We start from the raw sequence: 19,623 nt of genomic DNA, 5'->3' as shown, positions 1-19,623 counted from the left end.
CGGTGAGGCCTCCAGGCCCCTGCCCCAGGCCCATCCCCACTGGCACATACCTGCTCCTGCAGCTCCCCTGGCCCTGGGGCCTGGGCCTGGCCCTGGCCCTGGCCTGGCCCTGCTCCCCCGGGCCCCGGCTGCCCCCGGCCCGGCTCCCGCCCCTTTCTCCTCAGGCCCCTGGGCCTCGGCCCCCTCCGGCCCCGCCCCACCCGGCTCTGACTGACAGCCCGCCTCCGGCTCCGCCGATTGGCTCCGCCGTGGCCAATGGCGCGGCTGGGGGGGCTGGGCCTGCGCAGGGCGGGAGGGGAGGGAAGGGCGAGGGGCAGGGCCGGGGGCAGGGCCCTGGGGGAGCTGCCCGGGCTTTGCTGGGCACCGGCACGGCTTTCCCAAAGGGTGGCTCTGGCTGTGCTCCAGCCACCGCCCTGGGCAGGAGGAGCTGCGTGCCGGGAGCCGCTGGCAGCGGCCAGGCTGAGCCCGGCACCCAGGGCCTCCCTCAGGCCTCGCTGCCCCCGGGCGCTGAGGAGGAGAGACGCCCTGTGCTGGCGCGGCCCAGGGCGTCCTCCTGCGGCCAGAAGGGGGACAGAGCCCTGTCCCTCTCCCCACGGGGGCTGACCGCTGTCCTTGGCTTCTGTCCCCGGGGGTCCCCGGTGCTGGCAGGCCCCGCGGGGCCTCGGGGCCAAGCAAATGCCGGGGCGCCAGGGGCTGCTGGGGCCCAGGGCGGCTTTGGGCCTCTCCGAAGCTGAGGTGCAGCCGCCCCTTTGCTTCTGCAGGTGCAGTTGTTTGCTACCCCCTGGGAGTCTGGGAGGCCTTCGGGGAAACGAGGAGGTCCCAGCACGCACGCAGGGAGGAGGACAGTGAAAAGGAGCCCTGTCAGGGTTTTTCTGCTGGTTCCCATCTGAATGCAGACACCTGCGGGCATCAAAGAGCCAGGGGGGCTGAGCTGGGCTTCGGGATAACTGCGCTCCTTTCTTTTTCAGTTGTGTGCCCACCCTTTTCCTTTTCTCCACCTTTTCTTCCTTCCCCTTTCCCCCCCAGTTGCACTCTCCGTTAAAGGTGTCCCGATCCAATGTCGGGGGAGGTTTCGATACGATCCCAAGGACGAGATTAAGACGCTGGAATTGGTCAAATGTCATACAACCTTTCACTTTTATTTGAGGGGAGAAGAGAACGGAGGGAGGAGGGAGGGCAAGGGAGGAGGGTAAAAGAATAGGGGAGAGAGAAAGAGAAAGAAAGAAAAGGAGTTTATCGCCACCACCTCGAGTCCTGACGATCTTCTGCTGGGTCTCCGGTCGCCTCGGGCGTCGCTGGGGACCGAAGTGGGAGGGGGGGGAGGCTTGATGGTGCAGGAACAGAAGGAGTGTTCTCTCACGCGCCGCCGCTGCTGCCCCCGCCGAGGGGCACGTGTGCTCCTTATATAGGGGCTCACGCACGCGCGGATCACAAATGCGTACGTGCGGCTCGCCACGGATGTGCTGTCCCCGCCTCTGCTCTTTTCGCGCCTTTTTGTCCCCGCCTCGGCTCTTTTCGCGCCTTTGGTCTGTGCGCAGGCGCACGGGGTTGTTTTTCTTAAAGCTGTGGAGAAGGTGGTCTTTTCGAAGCGCGACGCTGGATGGCGCTACAGTGGCAATGTCGAGACAAAAACCACGTTTTTCTATCGGTCCTTTACACCACCCCGTGGCTCGACATTGCAGCTTGGTGGCTTAGGAGGAAGAGAAAGAAAGAGAGAGGAAAGAAGGGGGAAAGGAAGAAAACGGGAGTTGAGGGAGTTGGGGATAAGGGTGGAGGAAAATTGTGGGAAGGAAGAAGGGAACAACATTGTTTTAGGTGAAGGAACATCTTAACACAGATGAACTGAGGTGCTGCTCAATGCAAACTCATTCTCGAACAACTTTAACAATTCTTCAACTTTGGAGGACAAACATTAGGAATGGGGTTAACAGTAACTGGCAATATGCAATTTCTTCCTTCAGGAGGAATTGGGAATGGGTTTAAATGATTGGTACAGAGGTAGGTTGTGGCTGATGGATGGTACGGCTTTTCGTTGCACCATCAGGTGGAGCGCTGGGAACAAATTGCATATTTGACACAACATGTCGAATTAATTGAATAAAACAGGGAATTATGCAGGGTAGGAACAGTAAGGTGGCAGTTGCACATAATAGATACAATATTAATTGTTTCACCCAGGGTGCCCCTGGTAACCAGGACCACAAATCGCCATTCCAACCACTCCAGGTTTGAACAGGGACATGGGCTATTTTCCTGATACCTTGGGTCAACTGGAGAACTACTTCTCCCACATCATCTATTTCTAGGCAGCAGTTAGAGATATTTAATTTTCCACACACCCCTCCCTCCTCAGCCAATAAATAATCTAAAACCATACTGTGTTGAAGGATTGCCGTGCGCATTTGTTGCGATTCTCGAGTTAACAGGTCTATGGCATCAGCAGTTTTGTTGGTGATAATTTCTAGGGCTGCTTGTAGTCTAATTATTCGATTTAGATTATAAATCGGTTCTCTTGCCCCTGCAATGGGCTCGTTAGGATTCCAGGTTGCTGGCCCATAGTGTTCAATTATTCGCTCAGGGGGCCATTCGTCATTTCCCCATTTTTGTGTCCCACCTAAATTTACCTTGGTAGATCGCGTCTTACGGGCAATCCTTCTATCCCCGAGGTTATCATACACTTTTATGCCTAGTTGGGGTCCACCAGTTTCTGGCAGGAGAAAAAAGAGGGGCCTTATAATCCCTATATAACAAACTCCCGACCACCCCGCGGGTAAGAACTTATATGCCGTGTTCCCACAAATCCAGTAATGCCCCTTTTGGGCTTTATTTCCCTGAGCAAATGGCCCATCTTTCCCGGGGGAAACCGAAAATAAGTTGTGTCTTTGTCACCCAGAGGGCTGAAAAAGGTGGTTGCCCCATCCCTTATTCAGCCAGTACAATACCAAGCCCCATAAGCACCCCTCCATTTACAAGTTTGTTTGTAATGTCGGAGAATCAAGGTTTCATTTTTGCTTGACCAATATCCCTTAAACCCCAGGTTACGCCCTGTTTCATTAAGCCACAGCCACAGGTCCTTTTCCTTGTCGAGGGGCTTACGTGTGAGAGTCCATTGACATTTGCTTTCTCCCACTTCGACCCCTCCCTTCTGGGTGCGATTCAAACAATATTGCCCCTTCGTTGGAAACTGAATTGGCCAGGTGCCACTGTCATCCCATGGATCGTCTGCGGCTTCGCTGTATTTGCTTACAATTTGGTCTGGGGTGAGAGGTGCGGATGTCCACGGCCAACTCGATAGCCCTAGGGGTCCGTCGCAAACCCAACAGTGGCTCAGATTGAAAGTTTGACTCACGGCTTTTGCTAATAACACAAACTCATTGTTCTCAAAGGGGTTGTATGGAGGAGGGGAAGGTAGAGGGAGTGGTCGTTAGTCACTTTCATGGAGGTGTCCCTGAGTTAAAATGATCCAAAGTAGCAGGTGCATCGTGATCACATCGCCGCCCTTAAAAACAGAAACAGGAACAAAAGTCGCTCCTTGCGTTAGAAGGAGGGAATAATCCATTTGGTGTGGATTTTGTGGGTTCTCCCACAGGTACCTTTCGCTTTCCATGCATATTTGTGTAGGGGGGTATCTAATATGAGAGGCACAGCTCCCACGGTGGGAAGCTTGACCAGAACCAGCTGGCCACGGGACTAAGACGATGCACTGGGGGAATTAGAGTTTTGAGAGACGGGTACCATGGTTGGGGCTTGTGGACAAAAATGCTGCAATTTTCGGACACCCGTTTGTACCCCAGTGGTTACTGACATTGGCCACTGCCTCCCCCACCCGCTCAGCCCATCCCGGTTGGTGGGGTTTAGTAGGTCTCCTTTATTATTGCAGGTGAGTTGTCTGATGAACATCCACCCTCCGCCTCCCTCCTCACCCTGAGAGGGCAGAGGTTTTAGTTTCCCGCCGCCCTTTTTGTCCTTCTTAAACCCTTCCTCCTTGTCCAACGCTGGCACAGAAGGCGGGTTCAGTTTGGGAGGGGGTCCTTGCCCAGACCACCTCCGCACCAGGAGCTCCAACTTTTTGGTGGGGAGCCCGTCCATTAGGTCTCGGGGCACACCCTTTTGCAGTCCCTTCTGCCACAATTCTTGTCGGAATGGGGGTTTCTCCCTTTTTATTGGGTCGGGGCTTCCCCCTGAAGGAGCCAGCAGTTTGTTTGCGGGCTCCGCTGTCCGCACGGCCCTCGTTTCCACTTTATTGTAAGTTCTGCCTACTGGCCCGTATTTCCTCCCATAGTTTATTAGTTCCTGGGCTATCTCCCCCCAGGTCCACACCTTTCTCCCCCACTGCCGCTGTTCGGGGGTTACCGTTCCCTCCAGGGCAGCTGCGATTCGCTCCTCGCGAGGCACATTTTGAATTCTCCCCTGTAACTGGATACCGATAGGTTTTAGCGAGTCAGGGAGTCCTCTTATTAGCGGTGTCAGCCGCTCGGGGTCTACAGGTAGCAACATTGGAGAGCTTAGATTTGGTTTCAGCTCCCGGTCGTACATCATTTGTAGGCAAGCTGCCTTTTGTACGTTTTCTAGTAGTTGCTCGACCGAGACAGTTATAGCTAGGGGATCCCCCCTCTCCAATGGGTTCAGCCCCCCCCGCCCAATATGCAGCCCTCTGGGTCAGAGACCATGGGGCTCGGCGATCGCCCGTTGTGAGAAAGACGCCGGGGCCCCAATACCCCTCTGCTTCCTTTTCCGATAGCATGATCCCGTCCCCCCCGACAGGGATACCCTCCACACGTATTCGGTTTCGGACTCCCTTGCTGTTCTAGCAAAGTTCTTTCGGAGCTTAGCCAATTCGGTGGCGGTAAAAGGGATTTCTTTCGTTACAACTTGGGGATGGCTGTCACTATCGTCCTCGTATATGTATTCTGTCTTTACCAGCGGGCACATATGGGGGCGGTAAGAAAAAGGAGGGACTGCTAGGAAAATCGCATTGCTAGGAAAAACTATCGTAGCAATTAGTCTTGAGAGTAGGAAATTTTAAGACATTTCTTAAGATCCGTCTAGTTTACGTTGGATACTGCTCAGTCATGGTTCAGTCAGCATGACTGAAGGACCCCAGCTCATTGCAAGGAGGAGAAGGACAGCCCCCACCCTGAAGAAGCAAGGATACCCCTGGACTACCCAGGTCACGCCAGCATCCCAGCCCCTCCGACACCTCTGGGGAACCCTCCCCTTATCTGCCATCAGAGATACGGAACTGCAGCAAGACCGACCGCCGGGACGTCTGGATCAAGAAAGAAGCAGATGGATGACGCCGCCACAGAATGAGAGTCGCTTTGCAAAGCAGCAGCCTGTGTGTGTGCGTTCAGCAGCGCTTGGTCAAATCGCGTTGCGCCTGAATGCTTGAACCATGGGTAAGAACGATGTGTAAGACCGCATTCGGGGTGCCCCCGTTTTAATGGGACAGCTCATGCTCACAAATGCAAGAATGCCTCTTGTAATGCTCTACTTTGCATCCCGGCCTCTCTCCTCGGTCGGCACAGGCCAGTTGCCAAATTTTCCTGACAGCTCCCCATCCCGGCCACACGGAACTGGCACCGGCACCGGCACCAACACCAGTTCCACCACAGCTGGGAGCAGCAGTTCCCCCCCTGCCGCGGCAGAGAGGGGGAGGACAAAAACGACCTAAAAGCGCCCCAACCCCACCACCGGGGTGGGATGGGGCAGCACACACGTGTCGGCATTGCAGGGACGCCAGTGCCAGCCCCATCCCTTCCCCTTGCACAGGAAATTCACCTCCCCCAAAATCATGCTTGGGATGGGAAATCGTGGGGATGGGAGACCCTTGGGTTAGGAAACCATGACGGGGGCTGAGAAATCCTCATTCGCATGGGAAACCATCATGCGGTTTAAAAGCCATTGTGCGGGTGGGAACCCATCACTCAGGACAGGAAACCTCAGCAGGATGGGCAATCCTTGAGATGGGAAGCCATCATGCGGATGGCAAACCACCGTTGGGATGAAAAACCCTTGTGGGGGTGGGAACCCATCCTTCGGGACAGGAAAGACTGGGCAGGATGGGCAATCCTTGAGATGGGCAGCTGTTGCAGTAGGAAAAATCAACCCAGCGCAAGGCTGGCTGCAGCAGGTGCTGGCGGAATGAGCGCCGTGGAGACGAGGGCTGCTTGCCCCCAACAAACCCCACCCGGACCAAGCGCCATGGCAGGTACAGCAGCAGGCTCCCGCTCCTCCCGCTGCTCCTGCCCTCCAGGTAGCCCCCCAGCCGCCTCTGCCCGCCAAGCTCTCACCCCATTGCTCCTCTCTGCTTCCCCCAACAGACAGGTTCCCTCTCCGGCTGCCGACGGCATCGCAGGTGCCCAGCGGGAGCTCCAGCGCCCCGGCCATGCCGCCACCGGGCACTGCCAGCGTGCTGCCCTCCTCTGGCCCAGGGCTGCCGCTGTCCCGCGCGCCTGCTCGGGTGCACGCTGTCACCTCCCAGCCGGCCCAGGCCACTGTCTGGCAGGGGGTGCCGGGGCCCCTGGGGGCCCCGGGCCAGCTCGTGCAGCTCCCTGGCGTGGTGCCGCTTCCCCCCGTGGTGCAGCTCCTCCCGATGGCGCCGCTCCCCCGTCTCGTGCAGCTCCCCCACCAGGTGCAGCTCCCTCCCGTGGTGCAGCTCCCCCACGGGGTGCAGCTCCCCACCAGGCCTGCTCCCTGTCCCCCTGCCTATGGCTGGGGACAGCAGGTGCTGACGGGGACGCTGCTGCCCCACCAGCCCATGGGCCTGGGGCCGTGGGCCGTGCTCCAGGGGGAGCCCCTCTACCCCACAGGCTCCCGCCTGCTGCATGTCCCCGCCCGCCCCGGCCCCCCGCCACCGCGCCGCCCCGCGCCTCAGCACTGCCTGCAGGGCCCCCCTGTGCTCCACACCCTGCCCCGCACTGCCCACAAGCCGCCAGGGGCCTTCAAGAAGGATGCGGTGGCCAGCCAGGACAGCCACCCTGCTGCCAGCCCCCACCAGCCTGCCCTGCCTCCGCCGACCGGCACAACCACCACCAAGCCCAAAGGTGAGCAGCTGCGGGTGGCAGAGCCCGCGGGCGCACGGCCCGCGCCCAGGAAACCTTGCATCGCCACGGGCTTGCCTTGGCTTGGTTTGCTTTTTCAGCAGCGGTGACCACCCTGGCGGCCCTGCAGAAGCCCGTGCACCTGTCCCAGCAGGGGCCACACACCTTCGCCGAGGCCTTTCCTCAGCAGCCAGGTGACACCAACATCAACGAGACGCTCGCCTGCCTCCAAACCGCGCACGGCACCGAGGCCGTCCCTGACATCTCCGACAGCCCCAGCTTCACCGCCTTGCTCCACCAGCTCCCTGACCTCTCCCAGTACGTGCCGAAGGGCGGCTGCCCCAAGGAGCGAGCGGTGGTGGCGGGGATGGGGGACAGCGAGGACACCGTCCCCGATGGCCCCGACGGCCCCGACTTGACCACCTCCCTCATCAACCTCCCTCACCTCTCTGAGTACAGGGCAGGGGGCGGCGGCACCAAGGAGCCAGCGGCAGCGCCCATGCTGGGGGACAGCGAGGCCACCGCCCCCGATGTCCCCGACGACCCCCATGGCCCCGGCGGCCCCGACAGCACCGCCTTCCTCAACCGGCTCCCCAGCTTCCCGCAGGACAGGGCGCAGGGCGACTGCCCCCAGCACCAAGCGGCGGCAGCCATGCTAGGGGACGCCGACCCCTCCTGGGCGGGGCTGCCGACATCCCCCTCGCTGGACCCCAAGAGGAAGCCCCACCAAGAGGTGCAGGAGGCGCTGCGGAGGCAGCCCCGCGTGCTTTTGACCTGCTTGCCGCTGCCGCCGGGCGTCACCTCCTGCCGGGTGGTGCCCAGATCGGGCAAGGCGGGCGGCAAGCAGGCCAAGCGCCCCGCCCCGGCCGGCACCCGCAAGACGCAAGACACCTCCCCGCGGGACAACATGCCGCCCAAGAAGAAGAAGGTGGTGGTGTGCCGCGTGGCAAAACACTCCAAAACCCCGCGGGAGGGGAAGCCGGACAGGGACGGCGAGGCGGCGGGTGGCAGCGGGCAGCAGGTGGGCAGCGGCGCGCACCAAGCGGGCGCCACCAAGCGCAGGGCATCTGAGGACACCAATGGGCCCGCCTCGGTGCTCCAGCCACCCAGAAGCCCTGGGGACGCCGGGGGGCAAAGCGCCCCGCCCCCGCCGCCCACCCGCCCACCCCGCCCGCTGCTGCTCGAGAAGGCGCGCAGCACGCATCCCCGCGCCATGCGACCCCACGACAGGCTGCTGCGCAAAAAGCTCCAGGCCAAAACACTGCGGGGGCCGAGGACGCCCCGCTCCGACCTGAGGGCCCACCTGCTGGCCTCCATCCAAAGCTTCCACCCGCTGGGGCAAAGGGTGAAGGCGGTGGGGCCCGTGCGCCAACCGCCCCAGCCGGAGCCCCAGGCCGGCCCCAGCGTGCCCCCCAAGGTCCCCAGGCCCCTGCCCCCTGCCCCCACAGCCGGCGAGGGGCCCGCTGCCTCCGAGGCCCCAGCTGACGGCCAGAAGGAGACGGCACCGGCGGCGCCATCGAGCAGCAAGGCGCGCACCGGGGCTGCCGCCAAACCCAAGCGGCCCAGCTGGCTGCGCCTCTCGCCCACGGGGGGCCAAACCCCGCGGGAGGGGCTGCCGCAGCAGCTGCACATGCCGCCGCGCCTGCCGCGCCCTCCCGCCGACTCCGCGCTGCCGCCTGACTCCCGCTGGCCCCGAGCTAGGCCCACCCCGCTGGAGGAGCAGGAGGAGTCCGTGCCCATCACGCCTGAGCAGCGGCCCGAGCGGGAGCGCCTCAAGAAGCTGGCCCAGGAGGAGCGGCAGCGGGCGGCCCTGCAGATGACACTGGGGCAGCTGCAGTTTTTTGTGCAGAGGGAGATCGACATGGAGATAGCCGACGCCTACGGCTACCCATAAGCCACCGCTCCAGCACCGTCCCCCCTACCACCCACGCACAGAGCAGATGCGCAGGCAGGGACCTGCACCCACCCGCTCCATCCCCAGCCCTCTCCCACATCCCCCCGGTTCTTCTTTCAGTCATTAAAAGGCTTGCCTGTTCGCTTTGCAGCGCCTCTCTCTGCCTGCGGCCATTTGCTCAGCGGGGGTGGGGGGGGTGGGGGGGGTTTAACGCAGCCTCTGCCCACCCCGCGGGTGGCTGAGCTGGGCTGGGGATGGCCACCCAGACGATGGGTAGACGGGGCATCGCTCCGGGTGGCAGGCGCCCGTGGGAGAAACCACACTGATTCGCACCAACGCCGGGAGGACGCAGGCCTCCAGCACTGCCCCACTACCGGCATCACCGCCCCGCTACCGCCAGCACCAGCACCGCCCCAGCACCAGCATCACTGCCGGCCAGCTGGATCCGGCCCTGGCAAGGAGCCGCGGCCGCCCCAGGGGGCCAGGCAGAGACAGCCTGAGCGCGCAAAACGCAGCTCGCCCCGTGGCCGGCCAGCGGCCGTCGCCTGCCAAGGCTCGCGTGCCGAGATCCCGCAGCTGCCGCTGCAACGCCTGCACGGCTCGCTCGGCCCCCCTCTATGGCCTCGTCCGGCGCTGCCCGGACCTCATCCACCAAAAACCCCTGCCCACACGCCAGCCCTCAGCCGCTCTCACCAGCAACTCACAAACGGCCCGTGCCGACCGAGGCCAGAGGCTAGGACGCAAAGGGTCCAAATACAGGGGCCAAGATTCTTTCACGCACGTGCCGGGTCCCAGCCCAACTGGGGCAGCCCCAGTGTGCCTTTACACAGGGTTCTTGGACCCTTCACTCGGTCAGGGACCAGACCACTTGACTGATCACTCCCACCCACGCTACCCACTCCTCATCACAGGCCAACTTTGCAAAGCAGCTCTAGTTTTGCAGCATTCTTGCTGCTTGTCTACTGATCTGCATGTTCCTGGAGCCAGTCTCGCTACAGTTCCTGATCTCTGATGCTGGATGACGCCGGCAGGGTTTCAAAGACTTTCGAACATGGCTACATTGCAGTCCTATGCCCCAGGAACTAAGATTTCTGACCAGCATCTTGAGTGCCTCAGGACTACAGTTCTCAGCTTTTCCCTGAAACAACATGGCCACCTTGCAGCTCTGTGCTCCAGGACTACACCTCCCAGCATGCTGCGGGGTGCTCCTTTCTTCGGTCTCACCCTGCTGGGACATTGCCTCACTGTCCTGGCTGGGCCCGATCCTCCTGCAGGCCCCGGGGTTTCCTCCCTCGGTCTGCCTGTGTCCCAGACCCCAGTGGGGCAGGGAGGAGGAAGAGAGAGGGACAGAGTGGCCGACAGGGGTGGGATAGGGTGTTGGGGTGCCCGGAGAGGGAAAGAAGCAGGACAGAGGGACAGGAGAGAGACAGAGAGAGGAGGAGAATGGGGCAGGGAGCTGGGCAGCGGGTGGAGAAAGGAAACCCCTGGTGAGGAGTGGGCACAGGGACAGGGAGTAGGGCATGGAGGGGAAGGGGGCAGGGGGTGTCCCAGATCATGGTGACGAGCAGCGGGACAGAGAGAGCAGAGGAGGGCAGGAGGGAGGACAGAGGTATGGAGCAATACAGGCAGGCTGAGGGAGAGGAACAGAGGGAAAAGGAGGAGAGGAAAAAGGAAGGGGAGAGAGAAAGGGAGAGGCAGGGACAGAGAGCAGGGCACAGAGAAGCAGAAGATCTGCAAAACAGTCAGTACTGTAAACTGCCTCTTGTCTGAAAAGATGTGAAAACTGGAGTTATCGACCACACAAGCAGCTGCACAAGCCAGGGGCCTGCTCTCGCCCTATCACCTGCTCAGCAATCAGTGAGATCAGAAGAAGTGTCACAAGCAAGGGGACTTCTCATACCCAGAAAGCTACTGAGCAACACGGGACACCACAAGCACCTGCACAAGCCCAGGACGTGCTGTGACGCTAACAGCTACTCAGAGACCGGTGACCTCACAAGCACCCGCGCAGCAGAAGCATCCTCACTTCCAACATCCCAGCTTTTTCCCCTCCATCACCATCCCTGTCTCCCATCTCCCCGTGCTCTCCTCTCTCCCAGGTGCCTTTCTCACCCACTCCACCACCTCCCAGTGGCTGTCTCTGGCTCTCTGTGGCAGATCTTACCTCGGCGGCAGCAGTGTCCCAGCCGGGTCACCTGCATCTCCTTCTCTTCCTCCTCTGCTGTCATCGCAACTGCGCCAGGTGCCTGATGCACTTTTTGACCTCAAAGGGCATTTCGTCCTGCCTCCCTTCTGCTGTGAAATCCTGCTCCTGCAAGAGAAGTGACAGTCAGTCACGGTCACCTCTGTTGCATCTTACCTGCATCTTCCTGAGCTGGACAGCTGCTGGGACCTGTCACCATCAGCCCCGGCTCTGCTTGAAGTCTTCTCCTGGCACAGGCGTAGCTCTGGCTGAGCTTGGGGCGGGCCATGCTTCCTGAAGGAGGACAGCAACACTCACAGTTACTCCTGGGCAGTTTCCAGCTGGGAAAAGCTGATTAGAGGCAGGTTTGCCACAGGTCCGGGTGTGCTTCTTGTCCCCCAGCTCGGCCACAGGTCCCACATTTGGCTCCCTCCAGCAGGAGCTTGGAAAACCCCTTCCCAGCTGGGAGCGCCAGGCCCAGGGCACGGGGCAGAAACAGCCCCCTCCCCTGAGCACCCCAGCCCCCAGCTGGCCTCTGCCCCCACACTCCTAAAATTCCAAACAGGCTCGCCCCCTAACTTAATTATCTGCAGTTTTAAGAAAAGAAACTGTGTACTGCCAGATTCAGTCCCTGACGGGACTGACAGTACTGCTGATAAGGGAGAACCATCACTACCCATGCACCTGCCTGTTAGGCCTTTTGCCTCTGCGACCAAGCACTTCTACATGGACATCTCTGCCTGACAGGAGAAGACCAGCCCCCCAAAAATATCTTACATTGCCTTGGCTCTAGAGTAAGCCAGGGATCTATGAGAGTGATACAAACAAGTTTAAGAGAAAGCAGGATAGTGGAAAAAGCAGAAAATGTAAGATATCTCACCCCCCTCTCATTTCAGAAGAAAGTTTCAAGGGCGTTTTTTTTCTGTTTGGTTTGGTTTTTTTAACCACTGCAGAGCACAAGTTGAAAACACATGCCTATGTTTTAAGGAGAACTGTAAACTACAAGAGTAAAACTATCCAGTCTATGTAATGACACTTCTTTCCAGGATACATCAGTCATTTTTCTTACATTTCACTGGAGAGGTTTATGCTAAAATCACTGAATTCTGATGTGGAAATAGCAAAATGTCATCTGTAAATCTTGGAAAAGAACACCACATTGGAGGAAAACTGTTCATAGAAACTGTAAATGACATGTTTCTGCTGCCAAAGGTTATAATGCTTTTGAGTATCTTTGCCGCCTTCATCTTCTTTGCCTTCACTTTCTTCTGATGACATTATAACTACTGTACCTCAACATAACATTAAACTGTTCAAGCACTCTTGCAAATTACATGAAATCCAAAATGCCTTACTGTACTGGCTTTGGCTGGGAGAGTTAAATTTCTTCAAAGCAGTTTTTATGGGGCTGTGGTTTGGATTTCTGCTGAAAATACTGTCGAGAATGCACCAATGTGTTAGTTACTGCTGAGCTGTACCTACACAGCATCAAGGCCTTTTCTGCTCCTCACGCTGCCCCGCCAGCGAGCAGGGTGGAGGTGCACAGCGAGTTGGGAGGGGCACAGCTGGGACAGCTGACCCCCGCTGACCCAAGGGATATTCCATACCCTATGACGTCGTGCTCGGCAATAAAACTGAGGGGGAGAGTGGCAGGGGGGACCCTGCTCAGGTACCGACTGACTGTCGGTCGGTTGGTGCTGAGCAATTGCTTTCATTTGCATCGCTTGTTTTTCTTGGGCTTTATTTTCCTCTCTCTGTTTGTTTTTTTTTTCTCTTTTCCCTACAATATTTTTTAAAAATTTCTTTTCAATTATTAAACTGGTTTTATCTCAGCCCACGAGTTTCTTTCTCACTTTTACCTTTCTGATTCTCAACCCCATCCAACTGGGTTTTGTTATTACCATCACATCCATGACACACTAGATCCTGCCAAACCTACAACCTGCAAAACCAAAAGACCAACTTATGCAAGACACGGTCCAGAAATTACCATCAGCACAGACAAGCATACGTATCTATCTTGTTCTGTCCTTGCCGGAACTGCTGGCTGACCTGTCATCAGCCTCGGTGACTAACAGCAGGCAAGACGCTCTCAGCTGCCTTAGCTCAGATGCAGCTCCTAGGAAAACAGCTATTTCAGAAAGTCATGCCTTGTTATTTTGGGAAAGTGTTTCAAGGAAATGTTTTTAACACTCCAGAATGGTAAGACTAAGCACGGTCATCTCACTCCAAGTTCAAGCTCTGCTACAGATTACCTTTTTTTCTTTTCCCCCTCTTTTCCCCAAAAGGGCGGCACTTCTTCCTGAACACAAGATGAGTTACATGGGGTATACAGATAGCCCACGGAAAACCGAGAAATGAGCCTGTGATCCCTTCCATCCCCATTCCTTGGCACTCCAGCACTCCTTTCACACTCCTTTCCTCGCCAGCAGTCAGGCCTTACGCAGGCTGTGCCACACGTACAAGACGCCAACTTCGCCAGATATTGCCCAAATCATTTCCTACTTGAGATCTGATGGGCTCAGCTACTGCCACAACCTTTTCTGTCCTTACATGCAGTCTTGCCCCCTTCTGACCCATCCAGAAAGCTCCTCAAAGGATCACCTCACTCACTGCCTTCATTGCAACTAACAGTCTCCTTAACACCCCAAAGTTGTTTCCCTCCCTTCACACATCGAGTTAATATGGCCTTTCATGACTTAGCTCCCTCCCTCGTTATTTCCCACCAAGTACCACGACGACAGCTCCGAATTACAGGCCCTGAGAGCAGCTTCCACCAACTGCCACCTGCGACACACCAACAGGAACGGCACTGTCTTCTCCCATGCCCGTCTCCATGCTGGGGAGGAGCTGCTCACACACCCCTGGCAGCCGGCCTTGGTGCCTGAAAATCCTTGCTGTCAACCAGAACCCCCAGATCCCTCTCCATGGGGCTGCCCTCCAGCCTCTCCTTCCCCAGGCTGTACGTACATCCAGGGTTGCCATGTCCCAGGTGCAAAATCCGGCACTTGCCCTTGTTAAACCTCATACGGTTGGTGATTGCCCAGCTCTCTGATTTGTCCAGATCCCTCTGCAGGGCCTCTCTGCCCTCAAGAGTCTCAACGGCTCCTCCCAGTTTTGTGTCATCGGCAAACTTTGATAACAAACCTTCAAGTCCTCCATCCAAGTCATTTATGAAGATATTGAAGAGCGCTGGCCCCAAGATGGAGCCCTGTGGAACCCCGCTAGTGACTGGTCGCCAGCCCCATGTAACCCCATTTACTAGAACCCTTTGAGCCCGACCCATCAGCCAACTGCCCACGCACCAGAACTAACCTACACTCCCTCCTTGATTGGCACCTCTTTCTTCATCAGGTCCTTGCATTTCTGCAGTTCCTGGGGAGTACCTATCAAGATTTTCCTGTTCAAAAGAAACAAGAAACATCAGTCATAACTATGCAGAAAACCTGCCCTTTGCATACACGCTGCCCACCCAGGAGCATTATCAAGGCCCTGCATATATGCAAAAGATTACATTAATGCACCGGGGAGGAGAGAGCAGGAACAGCACTCCGGCGCCCCTGATGAGCAACAAGAATTTCTGCTCTGAACTGGGGCTTAGTAAATGTGCAAGTACACTTCTGATCCAGACACGAAACTAAGCCTGTCACTTCACCCCAGGTGCCACCCACACTGCCCGTTCTTCCATCGCCTCCTGCCGATGAACTGTTTTCCAGGCTCTTCCATCTCATCGCAGCTTCCATACCTGCACTCTGGCTCCGGGCTGACTGGGGGAACTTCTCAGCGCTTTAACTTTGCTTCAGGCTTGCTACGAGCACGCGGCTTCATCCCTTTGGCTTCGCCCCCAGCAGAAGCTGGGCAAGTGGCAGGTTTGCAAGTGCCTTGATGGAACGGAGCTTGGACACCTACCAGGCATTAAAAACCAACCAAAGAAAAAGCCAGAGAAACTGCGTTAGAGAGCAGCAGAAAGAAACAACGGGGCTCAGCACTCTTTCACACACGGGGTTTGGAATTTGGGAGACTGGGGCTCCCAACAGACTCGCCTCTTGCAATGGAAACATCCTGTAGCTTTTGAGCCTGACAGAAATATGACAGACTGCCCCCATCCCTACGCTGCAGCTGCCCCAAGCGTTTGCTTGTCCATGCCCCGTTCTCTTCCATGCTGACAAGGGATGTTTAATCTGCAAAAGAGGCAGTCCTACAAACCGCCAGCCAAATGCCTCTTCTCTCTCAGATGTGAAAACTGCAGTGAAAGACAACACAGGTACAGGACAAGGCTTCTGCTCTGGCTTACGTTTTCAAAAGCAAGGTCTTCCCAACCTCTCTTTTCCAGCTGCCGCCAACACCTGCAGAAAGGGTCTGGTTTTGATCAGCTGGATGATGAGTGCTAACTACCAAATCCCAGTACAGGACGTTACACCGCAGGCTGCAGATTTCCAGCCCAACCCCAAGGACTGAATAACCTCCCTCCTGCCATTGGGCTGACGGCAGCATTGCACATCCCCTGGCTTCTCCAGCTTCTCCTTCTGCAGACCTCTCGGCTGTTAACATGCCAAACTTCCCAGCCCCCTGCGTTTTGAGAAGGCTTGTTTTGGCTTGGACTAGAGTACCAGTTAACACCTGCACTGCTGAACCCTTGTAGACCTGAGCGTGCTCCTCACAGCTCTGTACCGCTCTGCCCTGGGGGAAGTGAGGCTCAGGGGGAGCCGTGCTGCACAGATATGTGCTGGAAGGCAGCGCAATGAGAATACGGATATGAGACTGGTGGGGGAAAGGTCGAGTATCGACCCTGGGAAGCGTGATGCCAGATCAGTGTCTGCAGCAGGATCCAGGCAGCCACAGAGCTGAGCAGCAACTCTCTTTGGAGACCATGACGCAACGGGTACCCTCACTCCCACAACCCGCTCTAGATGACATCCCACCTCTTGCATCCGTGCCCTCCCTTTCCCCTCCAGCTTGCCAGACATACGGCAGTGGCAGCAGGTCACTCCCGTTCTGCTCCCTACATCCCCCCTTGATGACTTGAAGGAAGGCTGCTCCCGGCATCTTCCTCGTGCCCACACCAGCCTCCCTCAACAAGTCGACTGCAGGCCACTTCTGCTTGCGCAGGAGCTTAGGCAGCGTGACAAGGTCCTGGGGTGCACAAAGAAGGGGGTCCTGCCCTTCCCCCAGGGCCGTTGGCTCTCTGCTGGTGAGCACTGGGAAAGCTGGGAAAACACCCTGAGAGCACCCTTACCCAGTCGCCGTGCCAGGAGGTGTGACACCATCGGGGGTCAAGCAGCGCAGCTCTACGGATCTCTTCTGCTCTCTCTAGCCTTCCTTTTCTCCTGACGGTTTCCGTCAGCAGGGTTTGCTCCCGAGTTCTGGCAGACGCCAACAGAAACCCTGCCGTTATGGCTGAGGAACTAACTCACCCAGGAGCTATTTTTCAGAAAGGGCTACGGTTACTTGTCTGACAGAAGCAATGCCCAAACAGAGTTTCTGAGGCACCTCCTGAGCACAGGCGTGCAAACAAGGGATTGCTAAGACTCAGAGTAACTCGCATCATTTAAGAACCCACAACAGGCAACTGAATGTGAAAAGGAGCACAAAGAAAGGGGTCTTTTCAGAATCGCTATCTTTTTCATGCCCGTACTTTCCTCACCACGGGGAGCAAACACAGACTCTGCAGCCCCTGCAGGCACAGACGGTTCTGTGGGACAGAGGGGAGAAGAAAGTAGAGAGACCTGCACACGGAATTTTCAAACCTGGGAAGAACCAAGTCGAAACACCTGCAAAGTGTACTTACAGAAATTTAAACCCGATGCAGCCGACTCGTAGAAGTGAGGATTACAGAGAACTAGAGGGGAGCACTGCAATCCAAGGGGGAAGCAACACAGGCAGCTCTAACCGCACATTTTCCCCTGATTGCCTTACACACAACAGGCCTGGGATCCCCACTGCTCACCTCACCCTGGAATAGTCTCATTCCTCCTCTGAAAGCTGCTGTGTGCCTGGCTGAGGACAGGCACAGGCCACACAGAGAGCAACCAGAGCTAAACGCTGCGCTTTCCTGGGTGAAGTTTCCTCAGAAAAAATACATTGACAAAAACAAATAACCTGCTACTGCAAGCACCAGGAAAAAAAAAGTCCCTGACAGGTTACCGGACCTTCCCGGCTGTGGTAAAACCATCCGCCCTCGGTACCCCCGTTTCCCAGAAGCCCGCAGCACAGCTTGGGTGGGGGGACAGGCAGGTATCCCACCTTGGGGCCCAGAGAGGGGCACAAGTGTTACACGTGGGATTCAGAAAAGGAGTTCATTACCAAGGCCTGCTTCAAAACGTTCATCATCAAGGCCTGCTTAGAAGAAGTTGGTCACCAACAACTGACAGCTCCCAAGGACAGAGTAGAGCTAGGAAGGAAGTGAATCAGCATGCCCGCAGAAAGCAAGGACAGAGGAGAGGCCTGTAAGGTAAGAAGGAATCTCTGAATCAAAGAGTGAGCTCAGCACAAAGATCATGGGCAGTCTGAACATAAACCAAGAAACTCCCTGAACACTGGCGAGTGTCAGCTGTCTTCTTAACAAAAGGAAACAGCCAAATCAGCATGCTGAGGTGGAAAAAAACAACGAGGTCAACAAGCGGACAGCTGGAATTTGAGAACGACCAAGGGCCCCCGAAAGAAGCCCCAGAATCAAACAGCGCATGCTCTGGTGGGAGGGGAAATATGGTCATGATTTCTGGGAAATAACTGCAATATCAGTGACTTTCCTCGGAAAATTAAGGAATCTGTACGTTTTAAGTTTCACAAATACTTTGCTGGCGTGACCTACGGCATGCACGCTGGGCTGAGGTATCCCCCGTGCACCCAGCGCTGCAATAAAGAAGGCCTGCTTTCTGAATGCCAATTTGGCGTTAGAAAGTTTTTGGGCCGGTTGGCGGTTGCCCAAGCATCTGCCAAGGGAGCTGCCTCCAACCAGGAGCGCTCCCCACCGGCTGCTCTGCCAACAACGCCCCGGCGCGTGCTCCCACCAGGAGGCAGAAACAGCTCCGTGTCTGGAAATCCCCATTTCTCAAAGGCTGTCGGCAGAGGCGGGGCTGTCCATCAGCACCAGACCCACAGGAGGGGACAGCAAAGGCCCCTGGCCTGTCCCCACCACAGCATGCCTGCCCCAAAGCCCGGAGCCGCCTGCAGAGAGGAGGCCACTCTGCCTTCCCCTGCCCTGCGGACATCCAACACCCACCTCCAGCTGGCAGGGCTGGGGCTGGCGACCCTGGGGGCAGCAGCAGGAACCGCTCCCACCCTGCTGCTGGGGCTGGCCCTGGGGCTGAGCCCTCGGGCCCAGGGCTGGGGACTGGGCCGTGGCGGGGCCCGTGGGCGGTGAGGCCTCCAGGCCCCTGCCCCAGGCCCATCCCCACTGGCACATACCTGCTCCTGCAGCTCCCCTGGCCCTGGGGCCTGGCCCTGGCCCTGGCCCTGGCCTGGCCCTGCTCCCCCCGGGCCCCGGCTGCCCCCGGCCCGGCTCCCGCCCCTTTCTCCTCAGGCCCCTGGGCCTCGGCCCCCTCCGGCCCCGCCCCACCCGGCTCTGACTGACAGCCCGCCTCCGGCTCCGCCGATTGGCTCCGCCGTGGCCAATGGCGCGGCTGGGGGGGCTGGGCCTGCGCAGGGCGGGAGGGGAGGGAAGGGCGAGGGGCAGGGCCGGGGGCAGGGCCGGGGGGGAGCTGCCCGGGCTTTGCTGGGCACCGGCACGGCTTTCCCAAAGGGTGGCTCTGGCTGTGCTCCAGCCACCGCCCTGGGCAGGAGGAGCTGCGTGCCGGGAGCCGCTGGCAGCGGCCAGGCTGAGCCCGGCACCCAGGGCCTCCCTCAGGCCTCGCTGCCCCCGGGCGCTGAGGAGGAGAGACGCCCTGTGCTGGCGCGGCCCAGGGCGTCCTCCTGCGGCCAGAAGGGGGGACAGAGCCCTGTCCCTCTCCCCACGGGGGCTGACCGCTGTCCTTGGCTTCTGTCCCCGGGGGTCCCCGGTGCTGGCAGGCCCCGCGGGGCCTCGGGGCCAAGCAAATGCCGGGGCGCCAGGGGCTGCTGGGGCCCAGGGCGGCTTTGGGCCTCTCCGAAGCCGAGGCACGGCCGCCCCTCTGCTTCTGCAGGTGCAGTTGTTTGCTACCCCCTGGGAGTCTGGGAGGCCTTTGGGGAAACGAGGAGGTCCCAGCACGCACGCAGGGAGGAGGACAGTGAAAAGGAGCCCTGTCAGGGTTTTTCTGCTGGTTCCCATCTGAACGCAGACACCTGCGTGCATCAAAGAGCGAGGGGGGCTGCGCTGGTCTTCGCGATAACTGCGCTCCTTTCTTTTTCAGTTGTGTGCCCACCCTTTTCCTTTTCTCCACCTTTTCTTTCTTTCCCTTCCCCCCCCCGTTGCACTCTCTGTTAAAGGTAATGAGGATTTGGCTTTCTGGACACATCATCGAGTAAGCAGATACAGGAAATATAGGCTGGTCTGTGTGTCCAGAGCTGTAGGCTATAGACTAGATAGA

The 19,623-nt window shown here is 58.2% G+C and overlaps 1 long non-coding RNA gene across 2 annotated transcripts; it reads right to left on the bottom strand.

The window, feature by feature from the left end:
* Positions 1–1,159: 1,159 nt before the first annotated feature.
* Positions 1,160–16,710, bottom strand: LOC148051831 (uncharacterized). 2 transcript variants are annotated; one of them, XR_015699443.1, is made up of 6 exons: positions 16,356–16,710; positions 14,865–15,024; positions 14,435–14,519; positions 11,102–11,413; positions 4,321–4,416; positions 1,160–3,499 (listed from the first exon to the last, which is right to left on the bottom strand). It is a non-coding gene; the product is annotated as an uncharacterized LOC148051831 (long non-coding RNA). The 2 variants fall into 2 exon arrangements; XR_015699442.1 differs by lacking the exon at positions 4,321–4,416.
* Positions 16,711–19,623: the final 2,913 nt, after the last annotated feature.

This window comes from Nipponia nippon, unplaced genomic scaffold (genome assembly GCF_047370975.1).
Source record: "Nipponia nippon isolate SJK-2023a ecotype South Korea unplaced genomic scaffold, ASM4737097v1 scaffold_53, whole genome shotgun sequence".
Lineage (NCBI taxonomy): Eukaryota > Metazoa > Chordata > Aves > Pelecaniformes > Threskiornithidae > Nipponia > Nipponia nippon.
The sequence above is the reverse complement of the archived record's forward strand: the minus strand, read 5'-3'. Positions and strand labels throughout refer to the sequence as shown.